The sequence below is a fragment of the Dermacentor andersoni genome, chromosome 11, assembly GCF_023375885.2.
Source record: "Dermacentor andersoni chromosome 11, qqDerAnde1_hic_scaffold, whole genome shotgun sequence".
NCBI classification, from domain to species: Eukaryota; Metazoa; Arthropoda; class Arachnida; order Ixodida; family Ixodidae; genus Dermacentor; species Dermacentor andersoni.
Window position 1 is genome coordinate 83,981,002 of NC_092824.1, and position 24,165 is coordinate 84,005,166.

Below are 24,165 nucleotides of genomic sequence, written 5' to 3' on the forward strand. Positions count from 1 at the left end.
AAGAGAAGAAATGGACAACGACGAAGGAGGAGGAGCAAAGAACGCCTGAGAAGCATTCAGGCGTAAACAACAAGCCACTCTTTTTTTTCCCCGCTTTGTAGAAGCTACATCTCTTGAGGGAACTTATTTGCCTACGTCGACTCCTCGTCTAGCCACTCTATTTTGCGCACGCACGCACTTCTTCCACAGCGCGAGCATCTGCAGACCAGCCGAAGGCGGAACATCTCCGACGAGAGGGAAAAATTTCGCTTGGAGCAAGCGCTCCCCGGGTAGGCTGCCCTCGGAAGTAGCATTCCGACTCTCCCGCGATGCGAAAGAGAAACGAAAATTGCGAAAAGCGAGTCAAGCAGTGTAGCCACTCGGCAGCTATTGTCGAGGAGGCCGAAATATAAATAAATTACGAAACATTCAGAACTGAATCCAGCGTTCGCATCACCGTGCGCGCGCGTTCTGTCTCTTGTGTTTCCCAAAACCTCTTGTTTCTTGCGGGGACCTTCCAGAATGGAAACAGATGAACGGGATTGAAACAGAGGCGTTCACGAATAGTAGATGGAGGGGGCCCCTTTTTTTTCTCCGCCTTTCTTCCTTTCTTGCATGTTATTTTGTCATCCCTGCTTATTTTCGCATATTTTGTTGCAAACGAAATTAGGGAAAGGATTGATTCTTTTTTTCTTTTTTTACAGATGAGCATGCTTGTCCTGTAAAAGCAATTTCCCTTTTTGTGTGACTGCTGTTGACACATAGCTGTGATGAGCTGTGATTAGCCCTTGAATAAATGTTATGAACGTAGTTTTATTGCGCACATTACTATGGAGTGTTAAATATAGTTTCGTTTGAATATCGTACGAACAATGTACAGAGACGCTTAGCGTGTTCACCTATATGTATGGTTTAATCACCACTCGGTCACGTTCCGCTAGATGTTATTGTACGCGGCGTGGTGGCATAGCGGCCCTTGTGCAGCGCTGTAATGATCTCACGAACGAAGGCATAGGGACAAATAAATGCCGGCCGCGGCGGCCACGTTTAATTGAACAAGGGGGAGGGGGGAGGAGGGATGGAAAAGACGCCCGCGTACCGTGCATTGGGTGCACGTTAAAGAACACCAGGTGGTCAAAATTAATCCAGAGTCCCCCACTACGGCGTGCTTCATAATCAGATCGCGGTCTTGGTGCGTAAAGCTCCAGAAGTTATGATTGTTTTAGATATTCTTGTCTAATCCTTTCTTTCGGTCCATTGTAACGTCGCCTGCTAAAAGCTGACCCCTTCGGACTTTCTTGGAATTATACCTGTATTTCTATCTCTGTGAGTGGGTGTCCTTTTGGGGGAAAGGAGAGGGAGAGAGAAGCCTCTCTATGATTTGGGTTACCACGTTTTCAACTCACAATGACTGCAGCTTCGCTGCCAAGTTTACATTATCTACTTTCACAGAGGATGCAAGTCCATTGGACTTGCTCCGCGCTACAACTCCTTAAACGTATTTCTGCGGCTGAACGATTGATAGCTCATAAGCTTCATTGCCTGTACGGCTGCAGTATTGAAGAACACATCCGTACTAGATGGCAGAATGCGCACATGACAATTCGGGAAAGCTGGATGAAATATTGAATATGGCGTGCTCGCAAAAAAAATGTTATTAGACGACAATAACACGAATCTCAATAAAATGGACACTATGTGAACCGACTGATTCGTCGTCCACGTCAGCAACCTAGTGGCACCACAGCAATATTACCTCGAGCCGCTAAATACCGCATGTATGTTGCTGGCGTAGCTACACGGTCCTATATAGAGTCGCTACAGGAAGTGGGATATTACGTACGGCTAGCCGTATCGAACAAGTTTCCAATGGGATTTAGTAGGATCTAGCAGCCAGACCTGCCAAGTTCCACAAGCGTCGTACGTCGTATAGAACGCCGCATTGTGCATTGTCTATGTTACGTGGAGGTTGGCAGCGAGAGACGACAGGGTCGGCTTGAACTTGCGGCCGCGTTACCCCCTCATATGTTTTATTTTTCTGTATCGTCATCAAGTAATCAGTAGCAAGGGTACCGAAATTTCAGCCCCCTGCCCATGCTACGTAAAATTTATGTTCAAATGTCTACAAGTGACAAATCGCTGACAGACTTCTTGTCCAAATTTGTCGTTGCACCATTAACTGAAAAGATTCTATTGTGACCTTCGCCTGATCCCCGTCATCAACCTGATAGTCTGAAGGCTCTGAACAAATTTTTGTAGGAAAGCGCACTGGACAAGAGAATTTGAAGCGTCTTGGAGCATGCAAGATTTTCCCCACCATCTTCATCCTCATAATACACGCCTTCTCTATTCTTTCTTACACCCTACCCCCTACACCAAGTGCAGGTCAGAACATTGATTCAGGCCGACCTCTCAGCTTTTCTATCATAATAAACCCTCTCTCTCTCTCTCTCTCTCTCTCCAACTGTTGTTATAACAATTTCTTTGCCTATCACCACGGAGTTTGACGTGTCGTAGTCGTCTGCCACGCCTACTAAAGGTTCTCAATACATCAAAAGTGAAGCGACTGGTAGTGGATTCGAACCCAGTTCTCCAAGCGCAGGAACATGATGTTTCAACCACCGCATACGGCTTCAGTGTGGCAAAAACTGCCAACAGCGTGATGGCAGTTTACAGTCAACATTTATTTGTGTCGTCGAAAGGCTTAGATGCTGCGGTAAGTGGCGGCGATGTGTCGCATTTCCACCGCCGTGGCAGATAACGGTTTCGAGACCCGTTCATCACAAAAATCCGAGGTGCATCTCTACCATGATGCGTGGTTTCGTCTTCTCAGCTAACCAAAGCTTTACTTAGAACAATTCTTACTGTGCGTTGGATCTATATTATTTTTTTTCTTTATTGTTTAGTTCGAAAATTTGACCTGCGGTAGGAAACAGGAGAAGCCTCTTGTACGTGCATCTGTAGCTTGTTCTGTTAAGTGAATTTCAGCACAAATTTATGGTGTGGACGACAGATCCACGAATTGCACATAGTCTTTTGGGTGGCTTGAGTGTAGCCCTGCTTTCGGCAGGCAGCGGTCTCTTGGTGAACGCAATGTAATCTGAAACAGCTCCGCAAGATTTAACTTCGGAAATGCTGCAAAGCCACATACGGACTCAACAATAGAACTAATTCTAGACCCACATTGCTTATGGAGACCGCTGTTGTAACTCGGAGAAATCGTAGTTCAGATTCCAGTACCACACATGAGTAGAAAAGTGGTCTCCCAATAATGTCTTTCTTTTTGATTATATTTTGCGCAAAAAGGAGAAGCAACTAATCAATTGCAAAAATACGCCACTTTTTTTGAAATTTCGCTGTTGAAACATATTCATTGTTTATTGCTAGCAGAATACATTATTGGTATATCCAACAGCATACAATGACTGCGTTGTTCACTTTCCGCGTTGACCGCCTTAATATCGGTGTTGCCACTGTTGGAAAACAATGTCTTTATTCGGCTGTATTGCATACAAAAATCTACGCACCATCGGCAATAAATGAAACGCGTTGAGTAAATAACTGTTCAGGCCACCAGTTACGGGTAATTGCATTGGAAGGCCACGTTTAAAGCCTCTGTAGCCGATATTTAATAACGGAGTATGCTCCCAAGTATTGATGTCGGAGTCTGAATTAATAAGCTCCAACTTTCAAATTTTACATCGTAACCGGGTGGCGCCCCTGGCCTTCAAGGCAAACCCACTTTTACGATAGAACGTGTATCACGCTGCGGCCGCCGACGCGCATCCCCGTCACGCGGAATTCTGGGGCCCAGACCCTAGGCTTCTTCCAGCCCGTGCAGCACAAGCCCTGGGCCGTTTTGAGTTCTCGTTCCTCCCAATCCACTTTCGTCGTCGTCGTCGTCTTCGTCGTCGTCGTGACCGGGAGAGCTCGGGCCCACGCAGCCCATAGCAAGGGGGGCTGGGTGAGTAAACAAACAGGGACGGAGTGGAGAGGTGGCGAAATGACGGGAAGGATGTGGCGCGAGAGATGGGGAAAGAAGAGCAAGCGAGGGGAGAAAAGGGAAAGTGAGTGAGGGAAAGATTGCGAGGAGAACATGGAACCGCTTCTCCATTTCTCTCCGGCTTGCTTGGATAGTGTTTTAAAGTCACCCCCAGGAGCGTTCGCGGTGAAGGCAAGAGGGAATGGGCGGGGAAGGGGGTGCAAACGCAAAGCAGGGACCGTAAGGAGTTTGAGGAAGGCGCAGTTTTCTGTCGAGGAATAGGAGGAAAGAAAGAAGAAGACGGGGCGTGGATATTGGGGCGGGAAGGGAGAGAGGCTGCGTCTTGTCGTCTCAAGTTGACGTTCAAAGTGACGCGCATTCGTTTCGCGCTTATTTCTTGTTTCTTTTGCACTCGACTGAGCCGAAAATTTCGCTGTCAGGGATGCCTCGTTTCTTTCTTTCCGTATTCATGTCTTCTTTCTTTCTTTCGTTCTTCTTGCTGCAGAAACTCGTAATGTTTTTCTTGTACTTTAGTATAATTTTTTTTTTTTTACATGAGCGAAAATTTATTTTTGTTTGCCGCCGTGCAGAGCTAGATTGAGGGGAATAATAAATAAACGCGCGCTACCCGAAGTAAAACTCAGCGGTGTAGAATATAGTGTACGTGCCACCGCGAAGTTTTCTCCGCTGCTTCTGTTTCGTTTTTTCTCCGCGGACGTTTGTTTCTTCACGGCTTCGCAGAGGTTCCCAACATTGCAGTGTCAGAAGAAAATAATAAAAATACAAAATAGTGGATGCAGAAAGTGTTGGACACTAGAATTGTCTTCTCCCCTACTCAAATTTGAAAGAAAAAGAAATAAATGTTCCCCCAACTGCTGTGCTCCTCTTCGCCCTGTGGTAGCAAAAAACAAAGTAAAAAGCAAAAGAAAAGCGAGACCGCGAAGGAAGAGTAACAAATAGCAGCAAATGAATAGGCAAGAGGACGCCGTGTTAGTGAAGTGCTGTTTCCTTCCTCCAAATCCTCCTCCTCCTCCTCCTCCTCCTCTTGGCCGTCGTGAAAGGGTGTCGTTGGAACGAGCGAAAGTGAGAGAGGGTGAGAAGAAAGAGAGCAGGAAGTTAGGCCTATCTCATCACTTATGCAAACGGCGCGGTGGCGGCTGCGCCGTCGCGCTATGGAGGAGAAGGCCGCCGGCGTCTGCCCGAATGGGCGGACATTGAGCGGCAGACGTTCAGCCGGGGACAGCGTCTCGCTCCGTCTGCCATGCAGACCTCTCACTTCGCCTCTGCTCTAACACCCCGAACATTTCTACCTACCCCCCCCCCCCCCCCCCCCCCCCGCCGCCTGACTACCTCCACGTGGCACAGAGCTCCGTGTGGCCCTTCTAACGGGGCCTTCTTCTCCCTTTCCCTTTCCAATCCCCAAAACGGTTCCTTTTCTCCCTCAGCCGTCGCCATTTTTTAGGATGGCCCTTGGCGTTGCCTAAATGCTTTCTTCCTCTCGTTTATCCTTTGTTTTTTATGTGCTTTTTTTTTCAGGACGACCGTTTCTCCCTAAACTCGAGCGCGCATTCGGTCGTCACTCCTCCGGCCCCGCTTTTAAAAGTTTGACGAAGTCCAGAGACAGTTTGTTCCCCTCCCCTCCACCACGGAGCGTCGGGGGTTATAGCGCCCACTCTCACCGTCAAGTTCGGCCACGGCTCTCATGCGGACGTGTTCTGTCCCTTCGCGTTCTCCGCGGCCGCTTTGACCGCGCAGTTAGGTTCGTCGGCTGGCAAACTGTTGGGACGAACGTCGAGCATATGGTGCTTCGCTGCGATCCCTCCTGTCTGTTCCGTGGTCTGTCGGGGATCTATCGGATGGACTCATGGACTCGACTCCATGAAGGATAAGAAAAAAATAACAATAAAGGAGGAGGGGGAATGGGGGTGTGTAGGCCGATCATTCTTCACTGCGCGCTTGCGGTTTACTTGAAGTGGCCGATATCCTAGTGTTTCTTTCAGAATCATGCTTGTTTCGCGCACGCTATATTGTAATCGGGACTTTCTTGTCGGAAAAGGACTCACAAAGGATCTCAGTGTGTGTGTGTGTGTGTGTGTGTGTGTGTGTGCGCGTGCGTGTGCGTGTGTGCGTGTGTGTGTGTGTGTGTGTGTGTGTGTGTGTGTGTGTGTGTGTGTGTGTGTGTGTGTGTCTGTGATTTATTCGGAGCACTTCGTTTTAAGGGTAGCAATGTACTTGTACGGTACAATGTAGGGTACAATGTACCCTACAAGCTTGCGCTGAAGTAGAGACCACGGGAGAAGCGGTTGTCGTAATTCAAGACACCATGGTGGGCTACTTTGTTATTAGCATTGGGAAATGTGGTCTTACGGTGCAAGTTTAGACGGGGCTCAGCGAAACACGAAGGACCAACGCCGATTTCGTAAGTTCGAAATGTGGGATGGAAAATGGTCGATGCAGTTTTATTATTCGTGAACTAAACCATAACCACGAGAAGCCATAATGGAGAGCTTCCAGGTACGTGAACAATTTGGTGTTTTTCTTTTACAACTCTACAAACGTGTCTGATATCTAGGATTCCGAGCAAACTACGACACCTGTGCTCTCGCGAGGCATCATGTCGCTAGTGACATCCTTGACGCAGTAGGAAGAGTTTTGCATCCTGGTACTGTTAACAGTGTTCTGAGACCTGATGGGGTCTTACGTTTCAAGCGATGAGGCCTGGATTGTTGCGGACACCGCAGGTGGTAGGCTCGGGAAAACCTTTGACCGCCTCAGGTTCTTCATTGTAAATGAACGTATGAACACATGGCAACGTTTCTGTATTGTTCTGCCCCCATAGAGATGTGGCTGCCGCTACTGAGAATCGAACCAGCAACCTCTTGCTCAGACGCATCGTGATATATTTTTTTTTCCTGGTTTGTTGGCTGTGGCGGCGAAAGTATGACTCGCTGTTACCTTTTCTGTTTCTGTTCTCGCTCCTGTTATCAGTCTCTCGGCGAATCTTCCGTCAGGGTGTTTTGTACCTCTCAAATATTGCAGTCATTTTTGTTATTAGATTATGTGCAACAACGGAGGCTGCGTCAGCGGTAGGACATAGGTAACTGATTCTTTTACTGTCCGTATCCCAAGGGTGCTATCAGTGACTTCTCTTTACAAGAAAGATTTCAGCAATATAGTATACACAGTTTATCCCAAACTCCTCTAAAAAAGGATTTATGCAGTACATCAATATTGCAAATAACCCAGAGTATCCAACTAATTTCTTTTCTCATAGGCTTGTACATTTGTCTACCAAATGTTTCTAGACTGTCTTTATCAAAAATCTCTATCAAGTCGGTTAGTACGCCATGAACTTGTACGATGTCTGCTTGCCACTTTCCCGTCTCCAAGCAGCAATGGGCATTCTTTGGGTGCTTCCACTGACGCGGCCCTTTCACCAACGCCCGTCTATACGGCGGCGGGGCCTGACTGGGACTACAGGCGACAAAACAATGAAGTTACTTTCGACGTGACCACAACCGCCGCATTCGGTGGAAGCGGTAAGGACCATCAAGGTCAGGCTCCCGACCCTGACAAGCTTTCCATCACGGAGAGCCCGGTAATTGCGGCAAGGAGCCAATGTTGACGACTTCCATGAGAACAACGTCGATCCCTCTTTCCCGATTCAGACCTGCATCGCTTTCTGCAGCGGCTGCAAGCCGTCCCCCCGACGTCACCTCCTTCGTGTGGGTCTTCATCCCAAACGGCAGCCAGACTAACCACTTCGACCACATTTCCGGTTCCTCGTCTTCTTTATTTTTCCTTTTGACTTTATGCGAGAGACAAAGCTTCACAATTACGGTTAGAAAACGTCTGGCGCCGAAGGGCAAGAATAACATTTGCAAAAACAAAGCCCATAGACTTTATAGACAAACCCTCAGCGACGATCACTCTCAAACGCATTGAGATGACTGCAAGATCGGCCACTCGTCGGCTACAAGGAAGTGAACGCAGTTTGGAAGTGAACGACTGGTGTGCGAATGCCTTTGAGTGCATGTCCATGTATGCGCGCGCGTACGCGTTCACCGCGTATTTTTCTCCTCTCACCCGCTATGGTAGCTCAATGGCTACGGTGGGGTGCTGCTGAGCTTGAGACAAAAAAAAATAAAGCTTTTGTGTACCACGCATTGTGCGCTCCTTAAAGGAACTCGGAGGGGGTCAGAATTATTCCGAAGTCCCCCGCTACTGCATGCCTTAATGTGAGATTGTTGTTTTGTTACGCAAAGTATCAGAATTTGTTTCCCTTACTCTTTCTTATCTTTATATTCCCCCTTTTCTTTTCCCAGCGTAGGACAGCCAACAAGACATTTTTACAGCGAAGCCGTTAAGGGCTACCTCCCTCAGGCTCGTGTCCGTGTGTAGACACGAAACTCCTTATACGTGCGCCGATACCGAAGATAGTACAGTGCCGGCCCAACCCGCGGCGGAGGCGTAGTTTGCCATTAAGGGGCCCACATGCACAGCTTCACTTGCCATCTGTCTTCACAGAGTGGAAGGGCACTGACTTTCTTTTTCTTCATTTGCTTTTTTTCATAAACATGTACATATATAAATGATAGCAAGAAAATAATTGCGTATGTATGTTGATAACGCTTTAATCCCTGTACATCCTCTCTCTCTCTCTCTCTCTGGGATTTAGAATGGAACACCCATTGGCTTTTTATACACTGTACGAATAAATGTTTCCGAAGTGCTCCTCCGTTTCTGCCGCCCTGGACAGTTTGTTGCTGTTGCCCGTACACTCGAAACATCAGTACGCTGCCTGTCTGGGTTCGGCGGTCAGCAACCAGCGCCGAAAGAGGATTGCCTCCTGGCGGCAGGGAGGAGCCGTTTGTTGGCGGGCAACGACGCGCGCTTTGGCGACATGGTCGCTCACGCCTCTCTTTGTTATTGTTTTATTCGCCGCGTTCTCGCCCCTCTATCTATCTTTGCCGCGTTGCTTTCCGCGGAGAGGTTTGGCCCCTTCGTAAATATTGCGTGGCCGAGGGGCGTGCCGTGCCTTTCCGGCGTGGAAAGGCCCGGGGACCGAGGGGAAAAGGGTGGGAGGCGGAGTGGAAGCGGGTTCTGTCGCGCAGTTCAACGCGGAAATGTCTGTTCTGGGATTAATTTGGGGACAAGGTAGGGCCCCGGTGCTTGTGACAGGGGGGAAAGCAAGCAAGCACGGGGCCTACGAGGGTGGACGGAAGCGATGTTTGATGTGCCCGGCTCTTTCCCTCAGGTGCGTCGAGTCGCCCGGTCGTCAGATAACGTGGGGAAGCGGGAGTTGGGGGCGACAGCGAAGTGGCGACCGTCGCAGCTTGCCGTTGCGCGCGTTGCCTCGCGTGATGATGTTTACTTTGCCGTTCGTCCGGAGCTGGGAGCGGCACGCAACTAGCAGTAGTTTTTGGGCAGATATCTTTTACGTGAGGGGCAGTTCTCCCCTCCTGAATTTTCGGGATATAAGCCAACGGATAACTGGCTGCAGCTTTAGCTGTATATCATTTAGTATGTAGCGAAACATGACGGCGTTACAACGTAAACATTGTTAAATTAGAAACGGTCGATACGCATGCCAAAATTTTCCCGTACGCCACTCTCTGGGTAGCCTGCAATTTTGAATGTTGGCTTTGCCTCACAGTGAACGTACTCAAGGAGAAGACAGCTTTCCGTTGGGCACTGCCACTGCCGCTCCCGAAGAAAAAAACAGCCGAGCTTGGGCATTGCGGGGACCGTCGTGGAATTCTCGCGTAATAACACGGGTCGCAAATTTGTGATATTTGAGTACCACCTTGGTGTTTGTATCTTTGCTAGACGAGAATTCATGACGTAGCGGAGAAGAATGGAAGAGTACATCGTGTTCTACCCACCCACTTCCTCATCAAGAAAGCCGAGCACGGAAGTAGTAGTAGTAATATACACTTTGTAACAATTTGCTTTGGGGTGCCTGTTTGCAGTTAATTCTATTTTTCAAGATTTTTCGTGCACCGGGAGGAAGTATGTTTACTCCTTTACTCGAGTATAGCTCCAGACAACAAAGATGAATGCTGGACCAGCATTTCTCCCAGCAATAATAGTTTCGAGCGTTCCCTCGGTACTTGAGGAGTTCAGTGGGGTAAAAAAAAGAAGCAAGATGGCTGTGACAGAGGACACTACGCAGTTGCCCGCAAAAAAAAAATAGTGCTGGCAATTTAAGGAACATCCGCGCACATGGACCTCTTCGCAGGTCCATGTGGTTCACATTTTTTATCGTTTCTTTATTTCATTCATTAAGCACAAGTGATTTCCCCTATTTGGTCCTTGGTGTCAGTGTGTGTTGGCTTATGATATATATATATATATATATATATATATATATATATATATATATATATATATATATATATATATATATATATATATATATATTTGTGTGTGTGTGTGTGTGTGTGTGTGTAGCATGTTGAAGGTCCTTGCTGGTACTTCATTTCGCAATAAGCGTGCAGATGCCGGCAAGACAAGGGATCACGGATTGTTCTTTTTTCATAATTCAAGCCAATACTCCACAGTTCAGGCTTGAGTATGAGAATTTAGTATTGGTATACTGTGCGCGGAATGCATTCATCGATCGGTATGTTGTACTGTGGTTTGCCTTCTACGTGCTTTCCAAGTTGTAGGCCTACAACAATATCTACTTAAAAATGTAGTCCATACGTGTTTGTCAGATACAGGACTGACTAAAATGTAGCGCTTCCTAGTAGCGCGGATGCTTTATGGTCCCAGCAAGTGAAGAGTAAGGCAACAATCAGAGAATGGGAAAGAATGCATTGCATGAAATCGTGCCCCTTAAACAATGAGCGTTATTTAACACAGAGCCCTAAGCCATTAATCACCGGCCTCTTGGTGGATAGTTGTATCTTTTAATTCGCCCATATTATGGCTGCGCGCTGAGGCGCTTACTCGTTCATCTCGTTCCCGCTTCTTTCTTGTATTTGGGGAGTGAAATCTAGTGGAGCTCTCGGCAGGTACTTAGATGTAAAAAGACCAGACAGCATTTCTGCGGAACTTGGGGAGGGCAGAGCAATTTCGGTTCAGCTGTCATTTCTAAATTAGCTAACTTTTGTTGTTGTTTTCTTTTCCACTTCGAAGCAGTCTCTGGGCTTTGCGGGACAGCGGTTGAACATCCGATGAGCTCGCTTGTCTTATTTATGAACGCGCAACTGCGTCTGACGAAAAAATGGACTCGAACAGCCAAGTGAGAAAGAGTAAACAAAATGTTGAAAAAAAGGAACACAAATGGAGCGGGCTTACTACTTGTGCTCGCAGAGGAGGCGCAACTGTTATGGCCACCCATTCAACTCCATAACCCACTCGAGCGAGCGGTGGGGTAATAAAGGCGAGGGAAAAAGACCGGAAGCTGCATCGAACGAGATGGGAAAGGCACGCAGTTCAGCGTAGACAAAAAAAAAAATAAACCCTAGTGCTGTCTCAGCCAACGGACGAACGTAACTCACTTGCGGGTATGCACTCCCGCTACTGCTTGCATAGTGCGTAGGGTACATGGTTTTGTGGTTGGGCGCTGCTATGGTTTGGGGCCATACGAGTGTGCGCGGTGGGAAAGGCTGTAGGCAGGGGACAGTTTTGAAGACGGTAGAATAAAAGCCGAGTAATGCAAAAGAAGTGAGGGGCAGGGAAATCTGGCAAGAAGCAAGAAAACGAGGCATGAATTGTGTAAAGACAGACAAGAGTTTGTAAAAGCTAAACACAGCAGGGTCAGTTCAGTGGACATTGTTTTTTTTTTCTTCTGGTAGGCGCCACGCATTACATAGAGGGACGGCAAACTGCAGAAAACTTGGAAATTTCGTAACATGTTATATCGTTTTGTAGAGTTCTTTGTACAATTCGTTGTGGTGCGTCTCCGGGGAAGCCGAATCTCCTGAGCTCGGCTGAAGAGAGTAGATAAAGCAGATATTCGTCGGTTAGGGAGAGATGTGTCTGCGTTGTACCGCATGTGTTTCGCGAGCACACTTGAAATACTCAATTTTTCTTATTACCGTGCTCGAGTCATGACTGAATTACTAAAGTTCGCGTCCTCAGGCATATTAAAAAATGCTTCAGCCGCTTCCAAGACATTACTCTAGTCGGCCTTTGACAACCGACATCTATTACAAACGTACAGGTGGCTGTAGCATCGCTTGAGCATTCACGCCACTGGTACTTAACATTGCGTTGCCAAGAAGCAAGTGCTTTGTCTCCGAGGAAACTGCCACAAAGTCTGTCGTTATAGAGGCTGTACTGGCAACGCAGCCGCTGAAGCTAGTGCCTCTAGGGTTACGCAAATACTCCACCACTTGCTGCCGCACATATAGCTATCTCGGAACCAGTTCTAGTTGTGAACGGGAGTGCAATCTCAGCCTCAATCTTCACCTCGAATGGAAGGCGAGGAATAACGTCTGCTACAGAGTTTCCTTAAATACACAGCGCTCAACACACGCTACCAAGAGCCTACATTTAGATTCGCTACGTGAGGTCAAAGGAGCCCTCTACTATGCACGCAGCCATGTGTACCTTGACCAGCTATTGCTCCACAGCTCCTGGCAGGCTGTGGACAAGTCCTCAAGATCTCTGTAGGATCTCGCGCTCGAAGCAGCAAGCAAGCGCTAGCTGAAAACTGTTCGCGTAAGTAGTTCGCACCGGCTGCCTCATATTTGGCGCCATTTTCGCCGCACTGCCTGATGGACTACGTTCACTCTGCCTACAGTGAGCACCTTTCCTTGTACAGTACAAGAACTCTATAAGATTGAGTTAAATGGTGCGTTGTTCCCGCAAGAGAAGTTTCCGACGCATCATTTCCTCGAAGTCTGTAACCCGAGATTACCGAGCGTAGTCTCGAGAGGCGTGGCCCAACTGGTGCAAATGCAAAAAAAAAAAAAATATCATACATGGTGAGCACGCACGGCCCGCCTCCATCTTATGGCCATTTGCCACTGCGACCACGACAGAGCAATGGGAGACGCAAAATATGGAAGGGCGTTCGCCCGAAGAAAGGTGCCAGCGGGCGCGACAGCGGAGAGCGCGGAAGAGCAATTGAAGAAGGGCGGAAGCGGAAACGGGAGGCAGCAGCGAAAGGCGGGAGGAGGAAGAGGAGGCGCGCTGCTCTTTGCAAAGGGCGGAAGGAGCAGCGGCGGTCGCGCAACTAGCACAAGAGCGATAGCTCGAGGTAAAGGGGAGGAGAGGGGCCGCGTCGGCCTCGCGAAGGGTCCGCTTCCGGTGCCTTGTCAAATTTGGGAAATGGCGTCCAGCCAGCCAGCCAGCCAGCCAACGCGCACCACAGTTGTGTGTGTCTGTGTGTGTAGGTGTGTGCACCGCTGGAGCACGCATTGCCTGCGCCTCCGGCTCTTGCTTTTCGTGGTTTTGCAGTGCGTAGAGTCTCGCCTCGCTTCGCCTGGCCTTCTTCTTTTCCTTCATTACTTTTAGTTTGTGCGTTTGTGCGTTTGTGCCTGCGTGCTGTGGCCGGCCACTTTCGCCGTGCTGGGGCTGCAGGCTGCCTGCCTCACGGCGGTCTCGGATTGCTTGAGCGCGCCGCGTCGTAATGCGGTTTTGCCTGGAAACCCTGCAAGCTGGAGGCTCTGTCCGTCTTGTTCGTGTTCTCTTGCTCGCGATGTGCACGTGTGGTGGGTAAGGGTGGGGGGGGGGGGGGGCAAGGAGGAGAGTGGAACAAATGGATGAACGCCAAAGGGATAACAAAGCGCCTGGAACATAGGTTGCTTGTCACCCATATTTTTTTTTTGTTTCATTTCTATATTTCATTCCTTATCTGTTTCTTTCTTGCTTGTTTGTTTCTTTGACGCATTGTTTTTCTTTTTATGCGTGTCTATGTAATGAATGTCAACAGGGCTATCCTGGTAGTCGTCGTCGTCGTCGTCGTTGTCGTCATTGTCATCATCATCATCATCTTCATCATCATCGTCGTCATCATCATTATCATCCTGTTTTATGTCCACTGCAGGACGAAGGCCTCTCCCTGCGATCTCCAATTACCCCTGTCTTGCGCCAACCGATTGCAACTAGCGCCCGCGAATGTCCTAATTTTATCGCTCCACCTAGTCTGGGTAGTACAGCCCGGCTATTTTATTTCGGCTATTTTATCTGTAAGGAGCCCAGGAACGCCAACCTACGCACGGTGAACGCACTATTTAGACAACCGTCTAGGCTGGCTCTTCAGTGCACTGAATGCTATATTCTGGTCACCGGAGAACCCTAGAAGAGGCTTTCGTCCTGCACCGTGGGCCTTAATGCAACGACGATTAAGTTGATGATGGTCATGATTAATCTAACAAGCGTCAGGTATACAGACCCAAGGCGTTGTCTCGAACCAGGAAGTGCTAAGTGTCTGCGAAGCTGAACCGAAATATTCGTAAACACTGTCTGTTAGGCATGAAATGAAAGGGCTGTAATGAAAGGCATGAGAGCGAGCCAAAAAGTGTCAGAAGGAAAAAAAAATAGAAATGAAAGACACCAAACCTCGAAGAGAAAGTGTGCAGTTTTGCATTTACGTAAGCTCGCGTGATGAAAGCCGCGCGCGCGCGTTCGCGAGAATCCATAAAGTGGCTCGCGGCCCGAAAAAGAGCGCACGGCGAAATCAAAACCACGCGCCAGCAATAACAAAGCTCGTGTCAAATTTGCTTTTTTTTTCTGCCTTATTTACAGGATCGTTAATGTCCGCGCAGTATCCCCCTCCTCCTCGTGTGTTCAGTCTTTAAATGAAGCCACGCGGCCCCTTAAATATTTAATCGATTTAAAACGGGAGCAGCGGCTGGTGTGTACTGTGGGTTCCGGCACTGGGCTCGGCAGTTCCATTCCAAGGCAGGCAGTAAATGGCGCGCCGCTCGGGGATTTTGATCCGCTGCTTGCGCATACGCTTGCCGGCTAGGGAATCGGAACTAAGCGCGGCAAACAAAAGGTACAGCAGACGAGCTGCTGAAACGTCCCGCGGGTTGTGTAAAACCTGCAGCGATTACGCGGGCTTCGCGTTAATCGACTCGCGGTCGCTGGGCGGGAAATGGGGTCGCCGCATTGTCAACGTGACTAGGCAGTTTTTGGCGCTTCGAGTTCTTTCAGCGCGCGGTGATTGATTATTACGCGTTTGCCGTCCGAAGAAGAAGTGCTGGAGAGAAGGAAAGAAAAAAGTACTTTGCGTCATATACTACGACGGATGAAGATCGGAAGATGTTTAATATATGTTTCAGAGGTGGTGGGTTTAGTGTTTGCGCGATATTCGTGCGGAACTTCAGTTGTTCTTAATAGCGCCAACGTATTCGCGTTCACTGATCGTGTGCGAAACTATTTGTTCGCTCAAAGGATCGTTTCAAATGCTGTCCGTTATGACACGTCTGTATTTCTGTGGTTAAGGTCTCGGGGAACTGCATGAATGGGCTGTGAGGTATCGCGTAGTGGAGGATCCCTGGTTGATTTCGACCACGTGGGGTTCTCTAACGTGCCCGCAATGCAAGGTGCATGAGTGTTTCTGAATTTCGCACCTATCGGAATGCGGCAGCCGCGGTCGGGTTCGAACCCGTGGACTCGTTCTCGGCCGCCATATGTATTTACTGAAGTTACACCGCGGCAGGTCGAACCTGAAACCTGGCTCGACAGAAAAGCAGCTGTCACGAACTTGTCAGGCTGCAGATTTAAGTGTTTACGAGCAGTGGATGGAAAAAAAAATCGCGACTTGTACGTAGCTTTATCAACCGCCTCGTGGAACCAATTTTGACGACGGTGAAGTAGTTCAGAACTGTTTGGGCGCAGGTTATGGTGCAGAGCCGCTTCGGAAGGCAGCGGAGGGTCTTAGGACCAACACTTGATGTCATTTATAGAACCTTCAGTTTGTGAAGGATTACCGAGTAAAAAATTGCTTAAAGGTAGTGTTGCGGTGCGTTTGGACAGGGCCATGCGCGCAAGAGGGAGACGAAGAGGACATGGTAGACTATCTACTCGAGCTGTGACCTTTGTACCAGCCTGCGCGTTTACCACTATCTTTTTCCTATTAAAATAGTTATACATACGTTTGTGCGCCAGGCTTCCTCTCCGTAACGATATATTCTGTTGGCAAATAATAGAACGTCTTGTTTTTAAAACTGTGTGCATTACTGCTCAATATCGCCAGCTGTAATGACCTTGTGCGAAATTAATGATAAGGCGTATGAAGGATGCGGACGGCAGTAATGCTTGTAATGCCCAGCATGTCATTTATGATACGCTCATTTGGTTCTTGAATCTTCTGATTTAGGCACTAGAATGCTGACTCATAGCATAAAGGAACATCTTGTATTGCTATAACGAAGATTCAGCTATGGATATTTCAGAAAAACAATTACTGATTATTCATATACTAAGCAAATTGTATTCCTATAACATTTTGCATATGTACCGCCCACGACTAGACACAAAGGTGACTAATATTTTTTTAAATGTTCATTGATGGGGAACTGTGGCATTGCAGGGTCGAAGTGGGGTACGCCTTGTCAATAGGAATGACCACCTCCTCTACGGAAAGCAAGAAAGCACTGCGAAATACATTTACACATTTAATACTCGTCGTATATGTCGTACATGCTGGGAAGTCACTATCAGGCCATCTAGTTGACGATTAAGCAAGACTTGAGAGCGGGCTTAAGCGCTACATTTTGTTAAAGTTGGCGCCTAAAGGAACTATCTATTCGTACACCATGGCTTCAGCTTGATAAAGTCTGTCTCGCCACTGGAACAATATATATATATATATATATATATGCCACACTGCTGTTCCTTCGGGTTACATTATATTCGGCATCTTGTGTATTCTGTTGTCTAGTAGCTGCTTGCGTCTATTCGACAACTCTGCAGTGAGTTTACTTTAGTGAAAGGTTGCCGTTGTCTTGTAGCGTCTATTTGGGGGAACTTTTACGTGGCTCTTCTTTTTTTTTTTTTGGCAATATCTTAAATACATTTTACTTGGTGCAATACACGAGAATGAAATCCGCTTTTGGGTTGAATTCTTTATATCGCGAGACGTCGTGCAAACATAATGAGCGTCGTCCACCGAAAAAATAGATAACCGCTTATTCAAGAATCCTTTCACTGGCGTTACCAATCAGACCCGAGCAGTCTTCAAAGAACGTTCATCAAAAGGAGCCTTCATATTTTGAATAATCAGACATGGTAATGCAGACAGGTTATTACCGCAACAAGCGTAACGAGCAATATTTATTATTGTAATGAGCCCAGATTTGTTTTAGAACTTTTGCTCACCAATGCCATACCAATCATGCGCCATGCCTACGCTATATTCCTTGTCTCTTGAGTCTTCCGAACTGTGCCCATTGTCACGCACAAGTACATTCGCATTTTTACTTGTCCTGTGCCTCGGTTACCACAACGCTGACATTTAAAGGGAAAACTTGGTGCAATATTACAGTCCGCTGACGGGGCATTCGGCTTTGTCCAGAAATAGTGTGAATCGCTGATACGTTGCACTTAAAGTGTCGTCCAACGCAACGAAGACGAAGCAAGGCTCTGGGGAAGCGCAAAAAGAAGGATCAGTCTTGTGTACCGTGGGCCGACTAGTCTCTAAAGTTCTGTTAAACCGAATTGCACGCATTGGTACTGTTACTTTCTTAGAAAGCGTGGATGTACAAAAACGAGTGAGGAGCGCCCTGAACACTAAGTGATCAACCAACTGTCAGTGCTGTTAAATGGGTTCGAAATTTTTGTCAAGCTATCGTATATATTGCTTTTTCTCTCTTACCCCCACTTTGTACTGCACACTGTATTATGAACTGAAATAAAGCTTTGATTGATTGATTGATAAAATCGAGGAATCAATTCAGTGCAAATGGGACAACTATTACAGAGATGACGATGATGATGACAATTTTCACACGGGCAAACTTAGCAGGGTCTTGATGACGCGAGTCAGTGCAGGGTGAGCGAGTCATCGGCGATTTGATTCATGAACATATCTTTAGGCCGTCATGGTTGCGAGTCATGGTGGCATCTTAGTGCGCCATTTGAATCATTCTCGGCGTCTTGTGGAAAAACAGTTTTGTGTTAATGTTCCGAATCTGTATCGCAATTATTCCCAAAACAAGTTATGTTTGTTTCAAGAATTTGAACAAAAAAAGAAAGCTTTCATTTTCTCCGTCTCCATAACTATACATCACCTTGCTAGTAATCGAAATCTTCTTCAGGTGAGTTAGTTGCTGTGTTGGAAGTGAGCAGCAGAAGTCAATCTAAATTACGATGCGCAACGGTATAAACGATACGCACGCAGAAATAATAGCAGTGGAGGCTGACATTACTCTCTAAGGCTCAGTAATGTACTCAACATTTAATAATGTTACAACATATGATGCTAGTTTTTTGCGCGCAGCCCTGACCTCTTCAGGCAGCTGGAGAGATCACAAGGGATGGAACCACAGAATAATTGCCCTTCAACGATTCTTTAGCGTAGTGACGCGAAACGAAATTCCCTGCTCCACTAAGAGGCGCCCAGAAATAGCAACCGCTAGTCTTTGATTAACAACGGAACAAGGCGCCAAATAAGCGACAAAATTAGCTCACCGTCGGTCGAGGTCACCGATGGCCAGGTCTCCTCGGCTTACGCGAGTGTCCCGTCGACGCTGACTGTCGTGGCTCGAGGCAGGCACAGATCACCACCTCGACACGCTCCGACATCGTTCGACAGAACCTCGTGTCACAGCATCCATGCAGCGCCTCTTATAGCCTCTTATATACGCGCCGTGAGGAGCTTCTTCCTCCTTACATCCGCCGGAAGATGGTTAGAGCCACCAGCCTAGAATAGGGCGGTCGACGTGAGCGTACAGTAGAGAGAGCGCCGCGGGGAGGAGGGAGGGAGGGAGAGAGGGAGGGTAGGGGCGGTGGTTGCGAGGCAGGGGGAAATCACATCCAAGCCCATCAGTCAATCTCGTCTCCGCCGGAGCGGGCTTGTCGCGTGGAGCGCAGAAATGCTGATGGCAGCGGCAACTCACGATTTCCACCGGCTTGGCTAAGCGAACGCGCGGGGGGGAGCGCGAGGGGAGCCGGAGGGTGGAGCGCGCTGGGGGCCGGACGAGGTTGTGTGGCCCGAAGAAGACGCTAGCCGCAGCACGTGTCACGACAGAGGCGGTAGTGCCGCGTCGCAGACGTGACGTTCGAAACTAGTCGGCTGGCGACGAAAAGGGACATTCGACGAGGAAAGGCGAGACAGATGCACAGGCGTAACGATATCCGAGGATGCAGAAGCACCGTGGGGATTGCAGCGGGGGTACGGGGGTGGAGGAAGCTCGTGGTTAGCGTGGGCAGACTTCGACGCCGGAGGGGAGACGACGAGGAAAGAACGCGTCGGTAAAGGAGACGGGGTCTTGCGAGGCTGTAAGGAGCGGTGGGCTGTCTTATCACGTGACCGAGTTGCCGGATGATGATGTCGCGTGCGCAAGCCGCGACGCTTCTGTTACCCTGGGGAAAAAAAGAAAGGGGGACGCGTAGCCCGAAAGTTTCCTTTCCTTCGCCGAAGCGCTCGCGTATCCGCGCGCCTGACCAGACCGCGAGATTGCATGGTCCCCCGTCAGGGGATGTTGCGGTCCCAATTCTCCTCACTTCCTCTCACCTTTTTTTCCTTTCTAGCCCGTACTCGGTATCCCTAATTTCGTTGACGAGTCTCTTTTTTTTTTCTTGTTAGCTGTGATGGTCTTCCCTTCTTCTGTTTTTTAGAGGCGTTTCTTTTCACCGCTTTGACAAGGATCGGTACCATGGGCTTTCCGGTTAAAGCTTATTTTCTTCCGAATTTTTTTTGAGCTGTGAAAGCTGAGATACTTGAATTTGTTAAATTGTTCCTGCTGTAAGCGAGTGGAACCAGTCCACACACACAAAAGGTGATGTATACAGCGTAGCTATAAGAACTGGAAAGGAGATCAGCACCGCGTGTAATTTGCATTCCACGACGTCGCAGCTTTCGTATATGTTCTTTCCGTGCATTTTTCTTTTCTTTAACGCAGTTTCTACATGGTCGCTGCTGGCTTCGTGCGTCAAGCGCTGAATTCAGTGGGGAGCGGGAAATTGAGTTTTTAACTCGCGTTCGTCGTATAACTTTTCCCCCTTCCCTCGCTTAAGTTTTTCAGCCATGTCGACTGAAATTTGCATAGTCACGTTCTGACGATCCAAGACGAATGGATAACATGGTGAACCTTGCTGAGACACTTCCTGCTGTAACTTGACCGCGACATAAAAATATGTAACAATCAAATTCCGTGTCAGGTCTTCTCGCCGACGAAGGTCTCTAGGAAGGCACGTTTGCGACTGTGCGACTGTCCAGCGGCGCAAACCGATGTCGATTACCGACTCGTACGAAGGTGCCAGGACCTCGGAAAAATGAGGATACGAGAGAGTGCCTCTAATATGAGAAAGGAGCTGGTTTCAATGATAATTATTAGAGCTGAATTGGCGGTTTTGTCGTGCGGTCATTATGACGGGTCCAGTGTAGACGTATGTAGCGAAAAACATCCGCTTTACGAATAACTTCTATACGAATAAGTCTTCTAATGACGGATAGATTCATTTAGACGAGACTGAGAACAACCCTGAATCATACGTGTTAATATTACCTAGGGAAGAAATAATTGCACGCTAACGCATCAAGAGTTTGCGCAAAGGTACACACACTGTTGAGTGACTGTGGCGTTACTCCAATCGGCACAATTGCGCAAACATATTGGTGAGAACCAGCACGTATTGGATGTGGTAAGACTGGCACAAGCGACGCTGACGACGATTGTTTCAAACACGTTCACGCGAATCTGTTTCTTTTCTGTTATTAACTGGTTAGTGTGTCCAGATTGAGGCAGAAAGTACAGCAGTTGCTCCATTTCTGCCAGTTGTGTGGCACACATACATAATAAGACACGCCGCGGTGGATTGGCGGGTGTGATCTTGGTCTGCTAAGCGCGAGGTCGCGGAATCAAATTCCGGCCGCGGCGGCCGCGTTTAGATATGAGTGAAATGCAAGAACACCCGTATCCCGTTCATTTGAGAAACGGTAAAGATAAGAAAGAAAGAAAGAAAGAAAGAAAAAAGAAAGAAAGAAAGAAAGAAAGAAAGAAAGAAAGAAAGAAAGAAAGAAAGAACGAAAGAAAGAAAGAAAGAAAGAAAGAAAGAAAGAAAGAAAGAAAGAAAGAAAGAAAGAAAGAAAGAAAGAAAGAAAGAAAGAAAGAAAGAAAGAAAGAAAGAATAGCTTTATCCCCGCACAGTGTAATGCAACACGATTGACAGTATCATCAGGATCCTTAGCGTATGCGACCAGCTTTGGATCCAAACCGTATAAGTGAGCATAAAGGCTGGTATGTCATTTCAGGTTTTTGCGCCGAAAAACGATAGAGAACGTTCACCGTATACGTTATGAGTTTTTGGCAAGTTGAATTTATAATGTTCAGCTTGTCTAATGTCCCTGTAGGCGTGACAAATACTCAAGAGAGATTTCTCCGGGTGGTCAAATTTAATCCGTGGTCCCCCACTACGGAGCGCCTCAAATCAAATGGTGGTTATGGCGCATTAAACCCCAAAATTCATTCATGCACAAAGAAAAATTGCCACTAAAGAATAATATTTCAATAAATGAATAAAAATGATAATGAAGATAATTACCGAGGAGTACATACATAATCACTATTGCCGTAAAGGTAATGTCTAAAATTTGGATCGCGTATTCCAAGTAAACAGTCCCTCTATATTCCGTGGTCATTCCTTAAAGGCGTTGCTGTGTTTCGCAAGTTTTTTCCATCTCGCCTCATACACTAGCCACGCTTCCCTATATCTCTTCAACATTAACATTGTCCCTTACAGTACACTATCGTTTGTCCTTGAAGTTCTATTGTTTCATCTTGTCTCTGCAGTCAATCTTCATTGTCATTTCGCCGATGTCGCCCTTAGTTTCCCTTATTATGTGACCAAACCAAATTAGGCTTCTTGTTTCTTTTCAAAATTGGCACGGACGTCACCAGACTTTGACGGCTCAGCGGACGCGCTCACTGGAAACAATTTTTTCCTTGTCACTCTGCATATATCCGTCTCAGCTAGTTCATTTCCGGCCGTGAGACGTCCGACCGAATCTCGTAGTGCCTAGCTGCTTTTCGTCTTGCACAAAGCTGTCATCCGTGGTGGCCTAAAATCCTGTGGTATTTCTTTTTCAGTATCTTTTTCAGTATTTAAAATCCGCTTGAATATTGCCACGCTGGGTTCCGTACGTGGTGGCCTCTTGTGGCGAGCTTCAGTGGTGAACTTCACACACTGGGTTCGTGTGTTCCACGGGTCCTTTGCGTCATTCCGTTCTCATATAAGACGCTGTCTCGCTGATCCTTGAAGCAGTTGTCTGCCGGAACTTAATGTCAGCCGGCGCGTTCAGCAGGAGAATACGGGAGAGCTGAAAGTCGGCCCGACAGCCCGACGTGTGACTCCGGCAGGTGCGAGAAAATCTATTGAGCATCTGTTGTGCACCCGTCCTCGGCGGGAGGTCCAACCTCTCCGGACAAATTTAAGATAGCTTTCTAGATTTCTAAATCAAGGATACGCGGACCGTGGCCACACCCGTCGCTGGCACGAAAAAGCTATTCGTGCACTTATATGCAATTCACGAAGTGAACTTTCCTGAGTAATTGGTGATATTCCTCCCGTGCATTTATCTGAACGCACACACTGGTTGCTCTCTGCCCCTTTTCCTTTTTAGATTCCCGATTTCCTTTACTTCCTGTATACAGGGATTAAAGGAACCCGGTGAGTAAGGTACCCTATACAGGTACTCCCTGTATAGGGTAGCAAACCGGACGTTCGTCTGGCTGTTCTCCCTGCCTTTCCACTTGCTATCTCTCGCTCTACTTCTTTCATTGTTACTTGCCTGCGCGTAGTCTGAGATGGATAGCGTTGGAGCTGTCTGCATATCTCTGTCTGTCTTGATGTTCAAGGGTGTTGCTCACAATGAGATCTTTGAGGGCGCCTTGAGTCTTTTCTTTTTGATACAGGTGGCCTAACTTCTCCTGTATCAGTGCTTTACTCAGGCATCGATACGAAAAATTGCGATTATCTTGCATCGGCTTCATATTCTGCCGATGCGGGGCCCCACTGGCCCTTGAAACACTACACGCAGCTAGTACCAGCAATGAGATGGCAAAACTCGTGCCTTCAAAGGCACAAGAACAGAGACCCACGGAAGATTAAGTATTCTTTTCAAAAGCGGCTGCATACGAAAACTTTTGTAGTGATCAGGAGCTGGTATCGCTTAGTTTTCCCCTGGCATTATTAGATGTGAGGCCTCCGAGCGCTTTCTAGGCGGTTGACACAGTTTCTCAGAATGCAGTAGCGAAATTCACCGTTACGGTCCACAGTAAACATATCTGTGTATCGGAATGAATTGCGTCGCACCCAAAGACCCGTTCGTGGTAGATCCTGTTTCATTTGAGCAGTTTTGTGTGTTGTTGTCTGTGTGTGTGTTGTGTGTGTGGGGGGGGAGGGTGTATGCTCGAAATAAGAACACAGGCGTCACCTAATCCGAGAACTATGATGGAGCCGCCGGCGACCATGGATCTGATTGGCCGATAATTGGCCCGGTTTCGTAGTTTCGCAACGCGTGCTGAGAGCGCCAGTAATCGGGTGCTCCTTGGATTACGCGTTTCTTGTTTCTTGTGACATTGTCTCATAGCTCGAGAGCCGAGTCAAGGATAAGGCCTGGCTTATCCCGTCACCAACGTTCCCGCTCCTTGCGCCCAATTAGCGTCTCTACAGAAACGTGATAATCTGAATGCTAGAAAGGGAGACGGCAGGTGAGTCTAATAAGGTCAGTCAGGTCCTAGAAGGAGAAACCCTATATAGAAACCGCTTTACTTTTGTTCTATTTATTTTTACATCACTGAGGCCACAAACGAAACACAGAGGGGAGGTTCTTAACATTTGCTAACATGCCAAGCGTACAAGAGACGACGCTTGGGCAACGTTGGATCTCTGATGGTCTCCGATTCCCCGAGCGCAGAGAGCTTCGATTTCAAGAGAACTTGCCGGTAAAGGTTACGCGACATTTCGATTGAATGCTTCTGTTCTTGTTGGATACCCGCCGTGGCTGCATAGCGAGTTTTCCGGCACGCTGGCGGCAAACTTTTATTTTTATTTCAATGAGGGGCGAAATGCAAAAA

The 24,165-nt window shown here is 47.7% G+C and overlaps 1 protein-coding gene across 3 annotated transcripts in view; it reads right to left on the minus strand.

The window, feature by feature from the left end:
- Nucleotides 1-24,165, minus strand: part of LOC126518306 (uncharacterized) — a 181,897-nt gene that overhangs the window by 106,536 nt on the left and 51,196 nt on the right. The window contains exon 1 of one of the 3 annotated variants that reach the window (XR_008609621.2): nt 18,557-18,757. The exons of the other annotated variants lie outside the window; for them this stretch is intronic. The gene's annotated coding sequence lies outside the window, so the exon portion shown is untranslated. Of the gene's footprint in view, nt 1-18,556; nt 18,758-24,165 lie in introns of those variants that run through there. 3 annotated transcript variants of the gene reach the window in all.